The sequence below is a fragment of the Octodon degus genome, unplaced genomic scaffold (genome assembly GCF_000260255.1).
Source record: "Octodon degus isolate 3935 unplaced genomic scaffold, OctDeg1.0 scaffold00025, whole genome shotgun sequence".
Classification (NCBI taxonomy): domain Eukaryota; kingdom Metazoa; phylum Chordata; class Mammalia; order Rodentia; family Octodontidae; genus Octodon; species Octodon degus.
The window spans coordinates 4306893-4324846 of record NW_004524601.1 but is presented as its reverse complement, the minus strand read 5'-3'; the positions used below and the strand labels follow the sequence as shown (position 1 = coordinate 4324846).

The window sequence follows — 17954 nt, the reverse complement described above, 5'->3', positions numbered from 1 at the left end:
GGGGGGGGGACTACATCTGTACTGGACTTGTACAGGCTCTGTCCCCTGTCATTATGCCACAAGGAGTACACTCTTTCTACAGCAGTTACATTGCATCAGGTATTGTAAGAAATGCAGGGATGGTTTAACAGGCAAACACTATGTCACTTTCTGCAAGGAACTTGAACTGAAGACCCAGGGAGGGCTGCGCCTGCTCCCCCGTGTGGCCGGCTATCCCGCTAAGCACACGCAGAAGGCTCCCCACTCCTAATCTTCACACCCACTGATTTGCGAGTGTTGTGGGAGCAGAATAACCAAGAGGACTTTTGAAAATCTTTCCACCTTCTGTATTCTAGTGAGCGTGATGCGATTTTGTCCAATTTTTCAAAATTATTCTGCAAGGCTACTCCAATTAATTCTGTTATTGAACCCGTAGTTACTTCTGGTCAATCGCCTTCCCCAAGAAAGAAGCAAAGAGTTTGAGCCGAGGAGATAAAGGCATAAACCACAGGATTAGCTGTGGGTTAAGGATGATGCTCTCCCAGGGAAGTCTCTATGATGTGAGAAACTGAAAGTGCAAATAAGAACCACAATGTGTAACAGATACTGAGAGACAGGAAGAAATTTCAACAAGGGGAAATGGGGGGTGAGAAAAAAGGATAAAGGGGAAACAAAGCTTTGTAAACAAGGAGAGGAGGAGGGGCTAAAGAGAGGAGAGAAAAAGAGGGAAGAGAGAGGAACTAAGACACGTCCTTGTGCACAGGCACAAATTCCCCATTGGGTAGGTCTAAACTGTACCAATACTCTTAATTTTAAAAAACACAGTTTTTCTTTTTTAAAAAATGAATTTTAAATGGGTATTTTTGCTCAAAAGATGGAGTTTAAATTGATCTTCCTGAATCATCTACTAAGGCTGATTAACAGTGACCCCTCTCTCTCTGCTCTGAACAAGACAGAGACCTCTTCCAAAAGCCTGTAAACATTCCTTGGCGAGCACGTGGTGTCTCTGCAGAGAAGACAGACAGAGCACCAGACCTGCAAGTAGGTAAGACAGCGCGCTGCGCCGGAAGGCGACGGAGCTGCGGGAGGAAGTTGCCCAGCTGCGAGGAGGAACCCCCACAGTTCTCACTGGAGCGATGGGAGGAGGCCTCACTGAGCGCATACTGGAGACACACAGCAACTGGAGGGAGGGGCTGAGCTTGATCCTTCCTGGGGACACTTCCAGACAAATAGTTCAGCTGAGCTAAAGCCCAGAGGTAGAATCGTGACATCTTTGTGGCCACCAAGGAGCCAGAGAGCACGGGGTGGAGGGCGGAGGAGGGGATGCAGCTACAGCAGCCCCTGGGCCGGTGGGCGGCCCTGTCCTGAGGCCGCTCTGAGCCCAGGTGGAATGAAGCCTGGCCTCTGTGAAGGAAGCAGGGAGCCGCCAGGGAGCCGAGACATGCTGCCCCGGTCCTGCGTTTGCAGTGGATTCCTCCTCAAGCCCTCTCGGTCTTTGATCATCTGTGTTCAACAGAAACACTCGGCGTGTGTTTGCTAACGTGGTCTAAGTGTGTCTTCTCTCTGCTCTTTCTGCAGTTTTCTCCTGTGACAAAATGAGTGCTTAACGGAACAGCCTAGAGTCAGGGATCTAGACCCGCGCTTCCTGGAGGCGGAAAGCGCTGTCACAAGGGAGCCAACGCAGAGCCGCGGGGCGAGTCAGTGCACAGCGCCGGCCGTGCCCTGGACCGTGCACCCCTCGCGCACGGCTCCCGCACCGCCCACTCTGACCACAGCGGAGAGCCTGGGACCACCCCGAGGAGGATGGACAGGCAGGGGGACAGAAGAGAGGGAAGTGACATGCCCCGCGCTGAACAACGCAAGGCCATGGCGCCCGCTGTGTGCCGAGGGGCGCAGGAGGGCAGGAGGACCCTCGCAGCTCGGCCGGGAGCACGCGCACTGCAGCCCTGTGCAGCCCGACCTCCGGCGCCGCCCTTCCTGCGCAGAGGCACACTGAGATGAAGCCACAAACAGCACTGCGGCCCTCGGTGCAGCCGCAGCGCCATCCCTGACCTCGCTCAGTGGCCTTCAGGGGTCACAGTACCGAGCCGCGATTCTCCGCCCTCAGTAGCTCAGGAAACCCTGACGCCTGTACTTCCGCAACGCCGCCCTGCGTGCCGCGGGCTTTTTATTCGCCGAGCGAACAGCATCTTGTGCTTTTGGGGACAACCATGCAGTACTTGGTACTGACACTACCAGGCGCAGCCTCTAGGTTACAGGACATGGAGGGTGGCGGTAAACTCCGTTTCTTGAACTTGCTGATTTTATTTTATTTTTTAATTTCTTTAAACTCATAACCCGTGGCCGGTCTTGCTTAGGAAATAGTGACAGGAGCGGCTGGCTCGGAGTGCAGGAAGAGCGCCTGAGCCTGGTAGGAGCGGAGTCGAGGTTTTACAGTTTTTATCTGCCTTCCTTCCTTCTTTGGAGGAAAGCTCTATTTTTACTTTAATACCTAAAAGCACAGTTCTTCACCCTTGTTCTCTTAAACTGTATTGTAGTCTAATTTTTCATAAATATACATGTCAAAAGAGAAGTGTGTTTATGTTTTCTGAAATTCTGCTCTTTTTCAATTTCAATTCTGTTTTCTTAATTAACAGCTGCCAAAAGCCCAGGCAGTCAGGGGAAGCCATTGACTGTGAACCACAGCGGGGAGTTTGTCACCCCATAGCTCTGCGCGAATGCTCTCCACACCGCCCAGGTCTTCCACGGAGGTCCCCCAGAGCTCAATTTCTGCCACTGAGCTTCAAGCCTGGCTTGAGCTGGCATTAGCAGAGGTGCTCTCCTCTACACTCACAAACACACAAGGGCCCTGACTGCAGTGTTCACTGGAGGATCCGGTCGGACAAATTTTCCTGGAATAACAGTGTGGGTTTGGTACATCGCCTTCTTTCTCTCCTCTAATCATTTAAAAAAAATACCATGTATATACTGAACTGTTACTTGGAGATAATCCCTTGTATACTAAGTGAAGTTTGAAAGCAAACTGTCCTGGGCTGTTACTTTCACCCTGCACTTTCTAAAGCAGAAGCCTCTGAGAAGTGGACAAACCATTACCATGTAATGTTCGCCACGGAAAGGTCCCCTGGTTAGGGGCCAGTAATTCCTCTGCTCTTGGGAGCTTGTGTGATACGGGTGGGGAGCTGCAGCCCTAACTGTGTTTAAAGAAGGAGCCTACTCTTAGGGAACTGAATCGAGCATTTGCTGGAGCCAAGCAAAAGCCAGCATGAAAACGTTTGAAGCCTGTGAAACATTTATTGCTAACTGATCTTAAAGAATAATTTCACAGAAGTGCCCCCTTCCTGTGGGCCACTCCCCAAAGAGGAAGCCACCTTGTCAGGAATTAGACTGCTCACCTGAATCTCCACTAAAGCATCAGCTTTTAATTACTTGGTAAACTGAGCTTAGTGAAGTCACCCCATCATTGAAGCGCAGGGTTCCTTGGAGGGCGTCTCCTGCACACATGGTCACCACCCTGGCTCCAGGCCACTAAATACAAACAGCCTCCCACATGGCAGTAAAAGTAACACTCCTGCTCCCACCAGCACCTCTGACTGGCATTTTATACCCAAAATAAAAATTTGCATTAGACAACACTAATTTGTAACAAGTTTCAAATGGTTAACTGTAGCAGATGCATGCTAGTCCATGTTAGGAACACAGAAAACACAGCTTGCTGCAGTTGCCACAGAGATGTACCTAAAAACCACATCTTTATTCCCAAAGTTCTGCTGTAAGACAGTCAGTACAACACAAGTCTCTAGAACATGACTCTTTGTGACTACTTGCCCATAGATGCTTGACTTTGAAAGTAAACGTTTTAACATCTTATTCTCTGAAATAAGGGCTGTAAATTTCATCCAAGGGCCAGCCATTAGAGCACCTGCTTAGGCAGACGCAGGGATCTGGGTTTGCTCCCCAGCATGGCAGGCCGGCCCCACCCACAGGGCATATTGACACAGGAATTGAGACTGGGCGTGGAGGTGCCCGCCTGTAATCCCAGTGCTTTGGAGGCTGAAAACAAGAGCATCACTATGAGTCCAATCTGTGGAGTGAAACCCTGTAGACCCTGTACTAAATACATACATGTATGCATGCATACATACATACATAAATTTCATCCAAAATCTTTAGTTTTCCAAGGGGAAGAAACCCTGCCAGGCACCATGTTTAGGCTCAGTCTAATGCCGTTTGCAAAAGCATTCCTGCAAGCACAGCCTGAGCCTAACATTGCGGAGAGGCCCTCAGACAAGCCAGCAGGAGCTGCACATTCAAAGCCAGCTTCCGCACACTTCCACCCCAGCTCTGCTGTGTCTGGTGTCAAGTGACACCACCAAGTTTGTGAGCCACCCTTCTAGCCATGCCGGGGAGGACACAGGTTAAACACCTGACCAAGAGACAGGCAGAAAGGGCTGTAAATCTGGAGAGCTCCAGTTTCAGAAAGTACAGTGTAAGGGACTCAGGTAACGGAATTCCTCCGCAGCGTTCTCTTGCATCTTACCTCCTCCAGCCCCACAGCGGTCCTGCCTGCCCTCACCAGCGACTCCAGCATCTCCACTGGGTTTGGGAAGCGGCACTAAGTCACTGGTCACGTCCTCTTCCGAGTCCTCACAGACTCAGCCGCCTGGCCATTTCATTCATAGTAGTGGCCAGCACTGAAGTCTGCAGCTCCTGGTGTCCTAAGGGGGCTCTGGAGGCCTTTTCTTCTCTAACCTTCTAGAAATAAATTCCAGCAAGGGTATGAGCGGGTGGCTTCCTAGAGTCTCCTGTCCCACTAAGAAGGACCTTCCAGCCCTCCTGGCCCTCCCCAAGGCTTATCTCTGCTCAGGCATCCTAAGTGGAAAACACTCTGGATTGTGTCCCTTTGGCCGAGACGTCGTGGCCACGCCCCACTAGGGTACAGGATGCGATCGCCCCATCCTCCCCTCACTTCCTTCCTTTGCTTTTCCATGGGAGAATTCCAAGGAATGAGTTATGTACACGAGCGCACACGCGCGCGCGCACACACACACACACACACACACACACAGCAGGCCGAGTCACATAAGCTGGCTGTCTCATCGAGGAAGCTTGCTGCAAGGAGGGCTCCTCAGTGCGCAGCCGTGGTCTGGGGACACCAGTGTACTCTTACCATCATCTCTGAGCTCTAGCCTTCCTCCTGGCTCAGGGACGGGATAGAGAACCCTAAGTGCAGAGGAGTGTGTGCTTGAGAGTGCCAACTGCCGTGGAGGGCCAGGGCCTTTCCAAATCCCCCGATGTAGTTAGCAGTCAGATGCTATCTTCGGACCTCACTTTAATGCAAAAGGGGGTGAAATCATCAGCGTGGCTAGAGCCCCTGGAAGGAGCGGAGGAGGGGGAGCCCAGAGGTTTTTAAGGGAGAAAGGAACTGCCTAAGGTGGCAGCCACCAGCCCCAGGTAAGCACTGCAGTTACTAAGGCTGGCAGTACGCAGTCACAGGGTGCAGGCCAGCCTCTGCTAACAGCCCTCCGGAATCAAGATGCACTCTGTCTTGTGCGTTGGTTGTGAAGGGAGGCAGATGGGTTTAAGCCTCACAGCACTCAGGAGGTGGGCACTGTTCCTGTAACCCAGACAGCTCATGGGGTCAGAGAATATGGGGCTGGTCACAGCAAGCCTGGCATCCCAGGTCACCACTATCAGTCCAGGCCTCTGTGGACAAAACCCAGGACAGATCCCCATGGCTCTGCAGTGCCTCAGAAGTCCACGCCACACATGGGACACAGGGGGGTGCTCCAGTCTGCGCAGCACTGTCAGGTGAGGTCATCATTACTGTAGACCCATGTCACAGATGAGGAACCAGGCTCCTGGAAAAGTGGTGGCCACAGCTGGCACTGAGGTCAGATCAGAAAGACATTCAAACCATTGCAAGGTCACCTTCTTGAAAAATCCAGCTAAATTGTAATAGGCAACAGCTCCACAGTGGCCTCAGCCACCACTAGGAGATCAGAAAAATGAACACAGAGAGACTGGGCTTGTGCCTTTCTACTGGCATCCAATGGAGGCTGCAGCCAGTGAATAGAAGAGATTGAGTGGTGCACATCTGCTTTCAGCCCTTATCAAGACCAGTGCCTAATCTTGAACTCCCAGCTCCTTGCTGGTGCTGCCAGCTGCTCCCCAGGGGCCACACAGTGCCACACTCTCTGTGCCCCAGGTCTCAGACTGCCCCTGCCCCAGCCCTGGCTCCTCCTCTATCTTCCCACAGTCATCTGCCTGCGGGGTACTGCAGGTCCTGACATCCATGAGTTAGCCACATCTGCATGTCACAATCAGCTTGTGTGCCCAGCGGCTCTTCAGTCACAGTTCACAACAGAGTGGGTGACAGCTGGGGACTAGTGTCAGAGTTCCAAGTCACTGTGCCATTCTATCTCCAGCCACTTGCCTTTGTACAGGAAAGGCCTGGTAGTATCTGTAACAGCAGCTGAGTGCGAAGCACGTTCACAACAAGTGTGCATCTGCCACACCTTTGTACTTTTCACCTAGTGCACTCTAAGGTGCCAGGCAGGGGGAGAGAGCTGTGTGCAACACAAACACAGCCCCTGGGTAAGGGAGGATAGGACGCATTCCACGATGATTATGAGACACAATACCAAGGAAAAAGACAAGGTCCTCAGGGAATAGAGCAGCCGCTGCCAAAGTGGCCCGGGCTGGGGGGAAGGGATCCTCTCTTGAGGAATCGGTGTGGGGACAGCGCTCTGAAGGGTGACAAGGTGCTGAGTGTGAAAGGGACAAGCAGATGGTGTGTGAGGCCTGTGGTGGGGACAGCATGCTGCTCCCGGAGCAGAAGGGAGACCGGTGAAACCAGAGCACAGACAATGGAACTCTGGGAACTTCAAGCATCCATATGCATGGGGAGAAACGTGTAGGAAGATAGAGTGGAACTGCTCCCTTCTGCACCCTTAGACAACCTCGGAAACATCTACCAGTGAGGATGAGGGTCAGAGAGGACTGAGTCATGTGTCAGCTGAATGGATTAAATGTAGAAAGTTAAAGACACCCTTTAAGCAACTGATTCCCAGAAGCTCACAGAGCACTCATGAAGAGTCAGGTTAGGGAGGAGAAAAGACACAACGCTTAGATTTCCAGCTGACAGTGGAGAGACTTCGCAGCGTCTCTTCTGCTGGGCTTTACGCTGCCACCGCTAACACAAACCAGAAGCAGGCTGAGAGCTCTCGGAAGAGCAGACCTCTCTGGAAAGGCCAGGGCCACGCTTCCCTTGAGCGTCGCGCCTGAGCCTTGCGCCCAGGAGCCCTGCCGCCCGGAGCCCTCTCTGCTGCCTCCTGGAGGCCTTTTCTCTCATCTGGCGCTTAAAAGGCGTCTCATCATCTCCAGGATGATCCCCAAGTCCTTCCAACGTGAACACACAGTAATCTGCGTATAAATCAGATTTGAAATACATATCCCAAAGTGAGGCCGCTGCTAAAACCAATCCAGGGTACAGCCTCAAATCCAAACCCACGGTGATACACATGTATTTTTTTAGCTTAGCCTAGAAAGTGGCAAGCAATCCTGCTCAACACATTGAGTAAAGCCTATTGGATGTTACCAGTGAAGGACTTCCTAGATGCTGGGCATGGTAAGTATGTCTACACCCCACCCCATTTCACAACTGCAGCAACTTCCTGGGGTACCACTTCACAAGGTCAGACATATGGGGGACACCGAATGACATGTCACACACATCGGTAGCCAGAGGCCAGCTGGATTTCAAGCCTGACCCCTAGGGCACCCACACTGTTGCCTCCGTCACACTGTCTCTACTGTTAGCTACCTACTTTGTCCTATTTGAAGTCAGACAAGTATTAGGCTGTTTCCTGCTGGTACAACAATGAAACTGGCTCTGGGCTCTTTATTCTTGGAAGAGAGTTTCTTTAGCTCACAGCCCTGGAGGTCAGGAAAGCCTTGCTGGCTCTGCAAGGGCCTCCCAGCTGTGTCACCCTGTGACAGCTGGCACAGGACAGGGGGGCATGAGAGGCAACCATATGGCGAGACAGGAAGCTAAAGAGCTGGAAAGGCAGCTTTCATTTTTTTTAATGGTTTTTAATTATTTAATTATTTTGTTTATTTATTTTCACTTCTGTATTTGGTACAGGGTTTCACTATGCGGTTCATACTTTTAGTGATCCTCCTGTTTTCAGCCTCCCCAGTGCTGGGATTACAGGTGAGCGCCACCACGCCAGGACTCAGTTGCCAGATCAGCCCCAGGGCCAGGGCCGGCGCCGCATGGGACACTAGGGATCAAACCCTGGTACCTGAGCTTGCCAAAGCAGGTGCTTAGTCTGCTGAGCTATCTCGCTGACCTGCAGCTTGCGTCCTTTTACGCTGGCCCTCTCGCTGGAACCACTCAGAGATCCAGTAAGGACAGGCTGTGTGTCTTCACAGTTCCAGCACCTTGGCCACCACCACACCGGAACCCAGCTCCAACGCAGGAACGAATCTCCGGGAACCACCTCCGCGCTGCGGCGACCACAGTAAGCCACTCGATTTATGACAGCTGCGTAGCTGCATGGGCTGTGCAGCTCGGCTATTTCTTTAATTCCAAACAAAGTCAGTATAATAAATCAGGGAAGATTTCAGAATAGGTTTTGGGCATGTAGAAATCTGCAATTAAGATGAAAGAAGGAGCGAAGGATGTAAGAGTATTTTACTGGTGTATGTGTGGTCTTTGTCTCTGTAAAATGAGAACATTAGCTTTTCCAAAAATTATTTGCATATGGCTGAGACAGCCGTGAGACCGATAATACATGTTAGCAATGTGCTGTACGAGGAAAGCACAGTAGAGACTCCAATATATTTGCATTAAAGAACATTTTCAAATTGGCATTTACAATTTAACACCATAATGTATGGTTCAAAATTATCACTCAAGATTCCCAAATCTTAAAAGAGTTGGTCCTCTAACTTTATTGGGTATAAGAAGCATCTGTAATTTGTGCTTAGGTTGGGGATTTAGCTCAGTGGCACAAGTACCTTCCTGGCAAGTGTAAGATCCTGAGTTCTATTCCTAGTACCAAATCCAAAATGTAATCTGTGCTTAAAATTCAGACTCTGTAGAGGAAACCACAAAAATTCTGATTTACTATACAACAGGTAGGAGTTTAAATAATTAGCCCAGCATTTTAAACAATTACCCTAGCAAATTTGGATACATGCAGTCCTCAGCCACAGGCTAAAAGGCTCTGGCCCAGAGTTTCAAAGAGTATTGGGCTAGACACTCCTACACACACACGCGTGTGATACCACATTTGGTTCTCCATGTTCTTTTTATTGGAAAACTCAAAAGAAGACAAATGTCTCCCAGGGATTATGTTCAATTCACCTTTGAAAAAGGAAAAAAGGATAGCAGCAGATAATCAAGGGGAAATTGGGGTCACGGATATGAGAACTGAAGTTATAGTCTGTGATTAAATCTAGACCAGGGCTCCTTAAGACACGGGTCATGGACCAGTGCTGGCTAATATATGGGCTGCTAGTAGGATATAAATACTGAAATGGACTGAGAGCATTTATAAGCATTTACAGAAATGTTTAGGGTAATTTTATGTCTCTTTCATCTAACAACAAAATTTGGGGTTTAGGTTAAGTGGGTCTAGTTTTTAATTCCACTTAATATCTGTAGCTCCTATTTCACAAACGCTAAATGCCCACGATGTATTTTTTTTATTATTATTGTTTGATACAGGGTCCCAGTTCACAGTTTAGACTTTCAGTGATCCTCCTGTCTCAGCCTCCCCAGCACTGGGATCACAGGTGGATGCTACCATGCTCAGGTTGCCAGAGCCAGCATGGCATACAGTACGGGGGATCGAACTCGGCACTTGCACTTGATAGGCAAGCGCTTACGCCACCGAGCTATTTTCCCAGCCTGCCCACAATATATTTAAACAACCACAGAAACCATGGAGGGCTCTAGGTTACAGAATACAGCCCCCCACAGTCAGCCCAACAACTCTCCTGACCCAGGACCTGGGTACTAAAGGGGCTTTATGTGCTGTCATCCCAAAAGGTCAGGGCACCCATAGAGACTAGCTGAACAAGCATCTAAATGAACAGGCTTCAGAGTGATCCCTCACTCTGGATCTGTCAGCAACCGACTGGTCTGCGCTTTTTAGAAATCTACCAATTTTTTAAAGCTTGGGCCACCATTTAGAATAATGTCTTAGTAACCCTTCCCAAAACCTTACTTTTGAAGACAAAGCAGTACGTTTCCACTGGCAACTTTCAAAGGGCTCTCAAGCGACCCAAGCGGCCTGTGGTACATATTCCCACTACACCCGCACCCCACCTCCATCCTTGCTGATGCGACACTGGTTCAGCAGAACTTTCAAATGCTTAGGTCGTCTGAGTTATCAGCTGGCTGGTGATTTTCTTGGTATGTGGAATGTCAACAGCCATAAGAAGACAAAGCTTCAACAAATTATTCCAGGCAAAAATACACGGGGCACGGATCCCACCTTGCAGTCTCCCCACCTCCTCACGGGCTCAGAGCCGCTGTGCTATCCCGCGCTATGGGTCTGCACTCTGAACAGCAAGAAGGCGCAGTGCGAGACCTACGCTTTGCTGCTCCTGCTGCCATCAGTCTGGCCTTAGAGGTCCCCCGCTGTTTCTGCTTTTGCCGAGTCTTGCCAAAAATAACTCTATGCCCTTCCAAGAGAAACACGGTGTTTATAAAAGCTGCGGGAAGGAGGAGCCGGGAGAATGGATGGGCACTCACAATGGGCAAAGCCATAACCGCAGCAGCCGCGGCCTCCACCAGGAAGCACGAAGAAGTGGGGGTTTCCCCTGCGCAATGGGTCTCTGCTGAGAAAAGAACAAAGTCCATCTCTAGGCACCCTAATTTGTCCCGCAGTGTTCACAATTTAAGCCACACTTGACGTGTTTGTTGTATTTAGTTCGTATTTGTTTAAACGCAATTTAAGACATTTCCCTGCGTCAGCAACTCTGTGACGAAGCTGGTCACAGCCAGCAGGAGCGCACCGACTCAGCTGTCAGATTCAGCTTGTCCTGAGGGCCGCCCTGATCAGGGACGAGCCTTCCTCTCTGGGGTGAGCAGCACAGCGTGAGTACAGAGTGCAGACGCCGAGAGGCTCGTTCTCTTGGTAGGAAGGCTCTAAGTCATTCCAATAAGACCGAGAGACTTTTTTAGGATTTTCTTACTGGGACAAGAATATCAAGTAGAGGAACGACTGCCTGCCGGGCAGACAGCTGGTTGGATCCCATCAAGGCTCTCTGGCAGGGGTAAACTGCGCTGGGATCAGCAGTTTCATAAAAATTCCAGTCATATCTTTGGAGAAAGTAATGGCCCATCTTCAGTGAACCGCAGGAATGAATGCTACCTTCTTGAAGTGCAGCACATACGTGTGCTTCAGCAGCCATATCCCAGAAGGCCAAGGGGAGCAGATGACGTTGACATCACGGGACATCTTCATACAAGTCCTGGCTTATGTCCAGAATGCCTTTCCGGGAACAAAGTGTGACAAGCTGACCCCTCGCATCCTCCCTGCCCCAGCTATTTTAAAGGCTGCAAGCATTTCCACTATAAACCGCTGCCATCAGGATTTGTAATTTTCACCTTTTAACCTATTTCGGAGTCTATATATAAACCTCTCAATCAAACTCGTACATAAAAGCTATTGTTTTAAAATTTACAAACTTCCTTCAATAAAAGATAAGAACACAGGTGGAGGGTGGAGGGTAGAGTGGAAGCACCTAAATATCACATGGAAAAATGTTGTGCACGAAGACTTAATAAGCAAAATAAGACATATTCTCCAGAAACATCTGCCACCAAAGACTGTATAGTCAGCAGTGATTGTGGCAAGATTTATAACAATTAGAGAATAAGTAAAAAGCAAAGATAGGGTAGTTATGGGGCAGCTATATTACAAGGTGCTAAGCAGCCATCTCATGATACTCCAAAGTGACATAATGACACAGAAAATATGTATCATATGCTAAGTAGAAAATCATACTGCAGAGCTATATGCACAATATAAACTCAAAATAGTTTTTAAAATAATATATAAAAGTGGGGCCGGGGAGATGGCTCAGTGGAATAAGCACTTCCCTGGCAAGCACAAGGACCTGAGTTCAATCCCCGGTTCCACCAAAAAAAAAAAAAATAATAATAATAATAATATATAAAAGTAAAGTTGCAAAGGAGACATGCCAAAATGTTTGTAATTGGTTTTTAGTTTGTTTGTTCGTTTGTTTGTCTGTATTTTGTGCAGGGTCTCACTGTGCAGCTCAGACTTGTAGTGATTCTCCTGTTTTCGAGCCTCCCAGCACAGGGATTATATGCGAGCACCACCACACCAGGTCTCAGTGGCCCGCTCAGTGCACCCAGGGGTGGGACTGGTGCAGCATGTGGAGCAGGGGATCGAACCACCAAAAAATGAGGGGTTTCTTTGATACAGGGTCTCACCGTGTAGTTTGGACTCACAGTGATCCTCCTATCTCAGACTCCCAGCACGAGGATTACAGGCACGCACCACCATGCCCATTTCCGGTCCAGCATGGCATGCTGTACCAGGGATCACATTCGGGAACTTGCACTTGCCAGGTAGGCACTTATGCCACTGAGCTATCTCCCCAACCCGTGTAGTAATTATTGATTGGTGGAAATTTTAAATATTTTTGAAAATATTTAAAATTTTAAATATTTTCTGAGTAGCCCACGATGAACATGCATTTGTTGTTCAATATAGTTTGGTGGCATGGAGAAATTCGGAACAGGACCACAGAAAAAAGTGAGAGTTGGTGTCTCTCTCTTGTATTTTATTTCCCTTGAAAAATCTACTTGTACCCATCAGCTCTCTTGGCTCCGAAATCCTTCCTTGCACTGTGGATTTATGAAATACTCATTCGAAGACTTTGCATTCACCCATTTAGTTTCCCAAGAAGTGAGCTTGTAGCTAGCCGTGTCATCAACCAAGTGTCGAGATTCTGAAAAGCAACACTCCCCCATCACAAGGCATCTCGAAGGGGAAGATGTAGATGCAGGACAGATCTAGGGAGGGAACAGCAGGATCATAGGCCGAAGCTAACAGCGTCACCTGAAAGCAAGTTTCACGCTGTCACTAAGACTGTTTTCAAAACTTCAAGAGTTGAGTGGCCATCAGCACAGAGGTCAGCCCCAAAAGAAATCACGACATCAGTGTAAATCAAACACAAGCATCAAGTAATTTAGAGTCTTGGGCTACCTCAGGGTCTCTAATTCCTACTGGAAACACATACCTGCACTAAGGTCAAAAGGAGAAGAGTGGGATCAAACAAGCAAGCAAAATACAGAAGAGAAAAAGGAAAGGAAGGGCACAAAGTGCACATTTTCTTGGCGCCCAGCTATTGTGCTGCCGTCTCACAAAGCACTTCTATGATTCTTTGCAAACCAGGCTCCACTGCCTCAGTTGCCGATTCTGAGCTCAGGGGACTTTCAGGCTGAGCAGCGCAGCTATTCCTGCTTCCTGGCCTCTCTCCAGGCCGTGACCAGCAGGAGCCCCAGGGTTGCAGCGCAGAGGGGAGAGCCCAAGCTCCGAAGGCGGCCCTGGGCTTGACTCTGGTCATGGCAGGCTCAGCTTCCTACCATCTCAGCCAGCTCACCTTACCCCCACTGCCAGGGCCAGAACGGCGAGATACGGGGCCATGGACGTGTCTACCCCAGCCTCGGCCCCACATTCCCACATGCCCCACATGCACACTCCCCACACACACCCATACTACACTACACACTCACACATATACACACACCTGCACACACACACCTCCCACACACACTATACACACATACATATACGCACGTACAAATTCACAGAACATGCTGCTATTTATGGGAAGAAACAAGGAAGCAGTAGAGATGTCACCACAAATGGCTAAGGACAGAGTCTGGGGGCTCAGAATGCAGCAAGCAGGAATGAAATAGAAAACTACACTTACGTTCTTTTATAGCTTTCCCCTTCAGCTTCCCCAGAAAAACCCTTCAGCTCATCACACACGCAAAATACTTTTTTAAACAAGTGAGTCACAGCAACACTAAAATAAACACAGTCATTAACCGAACACACAGCACATTTAGGACACTGATCCTGCGTGCTCTCCACGGAGTCAAGGAAAGTTAAAGGACTAGCCACGGGGCCTGCCGCTCCAGAGTGAACTTCGCTGCAAAGGAACTGAGGAACATAGAGGAAAAGGGTTTTCATGCAAGAATTCCAAGACGTAAATGTGGAAAGGATAAAGGCATCAGAAGTGGCACCATTTTCAGTACCTAAGAAAACAGCGTATTTGCAAATATTACATGGCAAGACTTGATGAGAAGCTTTCTAATGAGAATATGAGGCTGAGCCCAAGCACCTCCCCGTCACACAGCGCTCGAAGCCACGGCTGCTGCCAGTCTCCTGTGGCTCCCGACGGGACACAACTGAGGGGCACAGCACATGCGACCCAGAAGGCATCCCCGGGGAGTTGGGGAATGAACCACCCCTGTGGTGGGCTCGGCCGTGGCCTCCAGCTCACCAGAAGCCTGGAGGCCAGTGGCCCAGGAGTGAGGTGAGGGCGCTTCAACCCAAATCCAGAATGTTCCAGGAGACGTTCTGTCGGACGGCTCCTAAGGTGTCGCCAAGAAAGATAAAGGGAAATAGGTCAGTCAAAGAAGCCAGATGTTTAAAAAATGCCTTCCACGTAATTCTTTCCCTGTGTTTTCAGTTCAAAAACAGGCAGAAGTAACCCACAGTTTGAGAGGTCGGTGCATAGGACCGGGAAGGGACGGTGGTCGGGAGGACCTGGTGCTCGCAGCACCTGACCTTGGGTGAGGGGCAGCAGGACGGCTGTGTGTGTAAAATTCATGCCATGGCCCACATAGGGTCAGGGCACTTTAAAGACTGTCCTTAATATGTGCAGTTCCTAAGCAAAAGCAAGAAAAGCAGCAACCGTGACCCAGGGCACTGAAAGTCACGGCAAGCTTCGCCTTGGGAAGGAACGTGGCGAGAAGAGCAGAGGAACCTCAGAGCTCCGGAAGGCTGCCTCTCGAGCCGGTGCTGCTCTCGGAGTGCCCAGCAAAAGCCACGAACGCATGACACTGCACTCTTGTACCCGCAGTTACACTGCACCCCAACGAAAGGGTGAGAGGAGGTCTATACGGACTTAATAAATTGCTTACCAGATTTGTTTTAAGCAAACCAACCGATTTTAAAGCAGAATTTTAATATTAGCTCATTTTTGTGCACTGTATTAAGTTTAAAAGAGGCATTGCAAAACAGTTGTCAAGGACACTGAGGCCTCTTCTCTGTTCATTTTATGGTGAGAGATCGACTGCGTGGAGATTTCCTATGCACGCTGAAACCCTAGGCCTCCAGCTTTTGCTGATGGGCAGAGAGTACAGGGGATCACAAGACTGCCTCTAGCACTCCACAGCTCTGCCTTAGCCTTTGCTGTCTGGCTGGATGCAGCTACAAGGTCGGGCGGAGAAAAGAAATGAGGGCCTTCCCAGGCCTTCCCTAGGCACGTCCAAGCCCCTACAGGCATGCCTGGCTTCCTGACTCCCACAAAGATACCTGAGCTTTACCAACAGCTTCCTCTTCCCTACATTGTCCTTTTCTGTTTTCAAGTCAGCTCCTGGCAGGCCCTGACAGTGCCAACTGAGGCAGCTGCAAGGCTGAGTCACTGTTGTCAAATGTTTCCAACAATGTTTTGGGGAGAAGGCTGTTTGGACCATGCCTCCTCTGAGCCGGGTTACGTAACAAAGCGCCATGAACGGGGCTTCTCCAGAGCATGGCCAGACAGGTGCCACAATGCTGACGCTGCCTAGAATGAGGCTCTGTAGGGACTGCTGAGGTGTCGGTCTCCATGGCCAGCATGGTTGCAAAGCTGTCTCTTCCAAGCTGCCGTGCAGCTGAGGAGGGAGGTAAAAGAGGGCAGGAAGCAGCAGCCCAGAGGAGGGAGGTAAAAGAGGGCAGGAAGCAGCAGCCCAGAGCAAAGCCCGCTGTGGGAAGTGAGCGTCGATCTCTCCCCGGCACGTAGACTCCAAAAACACTGGAGAGCCTTCTGCGATTGCAAACTTCTGAGGAAGGGTAATGTTGACATTTCTCCTCAGCATTCTCCCGGCTTTTTAAGGAGATTTCTCAGGCTCCTTTCTGTACCACCCCATATACAAGATGTGTCCCCTCGAAGTCACTGCTTGAAGATTACACTGGAGTCTTCCTATTGGTCTTCTCAGATTCACCACCTGCCATTTACTGTAGGAACAGTCGCTCAAAATATGTTCCTTACAAAGTCAAACTTCTGCGGCCATAATCTCCATTGGTAACCCCGAGTGGAGATCAGATCACTGACCTGGAGATCATTCCAGCACCAAGTCACCCTCTCCCGGAAGAACAACTAGACCCAACACACCCTGCTGACGGAGTGTGAGCAGGGACAGCAGCTCCAGTGAAGGCTTCGTCCTGACCCACACGGCTTCAGTGCCTTCCCTGTGCCAGGCTGTAAAGCAGTGCCACACAGGAAAGTACAAGCAAAGCCCATGGATACTTCTCAGGGAGCATGATTCCACCATGAAATGGCCAAGCTCTTCGCTGGTTCATCGCAGGGCTGGGGACAGTGTGGGGAGGGCTGGTCTATTAATAGCCAGAAAATGTCTCAAACATCAGAATAAATAAAAGCAAAGGGAAGTGCTGGGAAGCCAGGAAGCCAGGAAGCAGACACTTACCTCCTATGAGGAGGGCAAGGGTTTCCCAGAAAGCGGGGGCCCTGAGGTGGGTGGGGTCACCAAGTGAAGCAAAGTTCCCCGTGGGCTCCGAGGACCAAGGCTTGGAGGTGCATCTGCTACACGGATTCGAGCTTTGCTAAACCACCAGGGGAGTCTCTCATATGTGGGGTGTGGCTGGCAGCGGCTCTTTGATCAGTTTACACAGAATTAAAATAAAATGTAACATCAAATAAGAGAAAACTGACAAGAGCTACAATGGAATAACCACATACTGCCCTGTAACGTTTGGAGCCTTTTATACTTTAGTTTCTTAAACCTTCTTGAAGACTATGAGCTAAAATGGTAGGCAAACTTTGTGTGTTTATTTATAGTATATTTCTGTGAAGAAGGCCTCAACCGCTCATCACATTTCAATAAATCAGTGATGTGTTCACAAGAATATACCACAAATCATCTCTGTAGCATCTTATAAAGTCTATAAAGACCAAATGGAATTTATCCTCGGAGAGGGTGGGGTGGCATAACAGACAAATATCAATTAATATTAACAGAATGAAGGAGAAAAAAACCCAGCTGAGCACTGTGCTTCATGCAGAAAAAGCAATTGAAATAATCCAGGTTTTTGTGACAAAAGACTTCACCAAACTGGTGATAAAAAGGAACTTTTCAACTTGCTAAAGGGCATTTATGAAAAACATCAACAGTGAAAGAATGAGAGCGTCCCCCTAAAACCAATTTTTAAATGAACAAGGATGTGTTCTTTCACTTCTGTTCAGCGTGGGACTAGACATAGGCAAAAACAAATTGAAATAAGCATTCAAGTTGCAAAAGAAAGCTATCCCTATTTACAGATGACATGGCCTTATATGCAGGAAGCCCTGAAGAATACACACACACACACACACACACACACACACACACACACACACACACAGAGCAGATGAGCTCAGCAAAGTTCCAGGTTGCAAGATTAAGGGACACAGATGAGCTATGTTTCTGTACACTAGCAGTAAGCAGCTAAACAAGAAATTAAGAAGGCAGTTCACTTCACAACAGCATCCAAAAGAATAAAGTATCCAGAAATTAATTCAGCCAAGAGGTGGAAGGCTTATACACTGAAATGTATAAAATATTGCTGAAATAAATTAAAGAAGAGCTACTTAAATGAAGTGGCATCCTGAGATCCTTGGTTGGAAGACAGAATATTTTAAAAGCCATCCTCCGGTGC

At 49.1% G+C, this 17954-nt stretch overlaps 1 protein-coding gene across 2 annotated transcripts in view; it reads right to left on the bottom strand.

The window, feature by feature from the left end:
- Positions 1-17954, bottom strand: part of Hecw2 (HECT, C2 and WW domain containing E3 ubiquitin protein ligase 2) — a 207115-nt gene that overhangs the window by 132764 nt on the left and 56397 nt on the right. Inside the window, exon 1 of one of the 2 annotated variants that reach the window (XM_023712305.1) lies at positions 4517-4838. The exons of the other annotated variant lie outside the window; for it this stretch is intronic. The gene's annotated coding sequence lies outside the window, so the exon portion shown is untranslated. Of the gene's footprint in view, positions 1-4516; positions 4839-17954 lie in introns of those variants that run through there. 2 annotated transcript variants of the gene reach the window in all.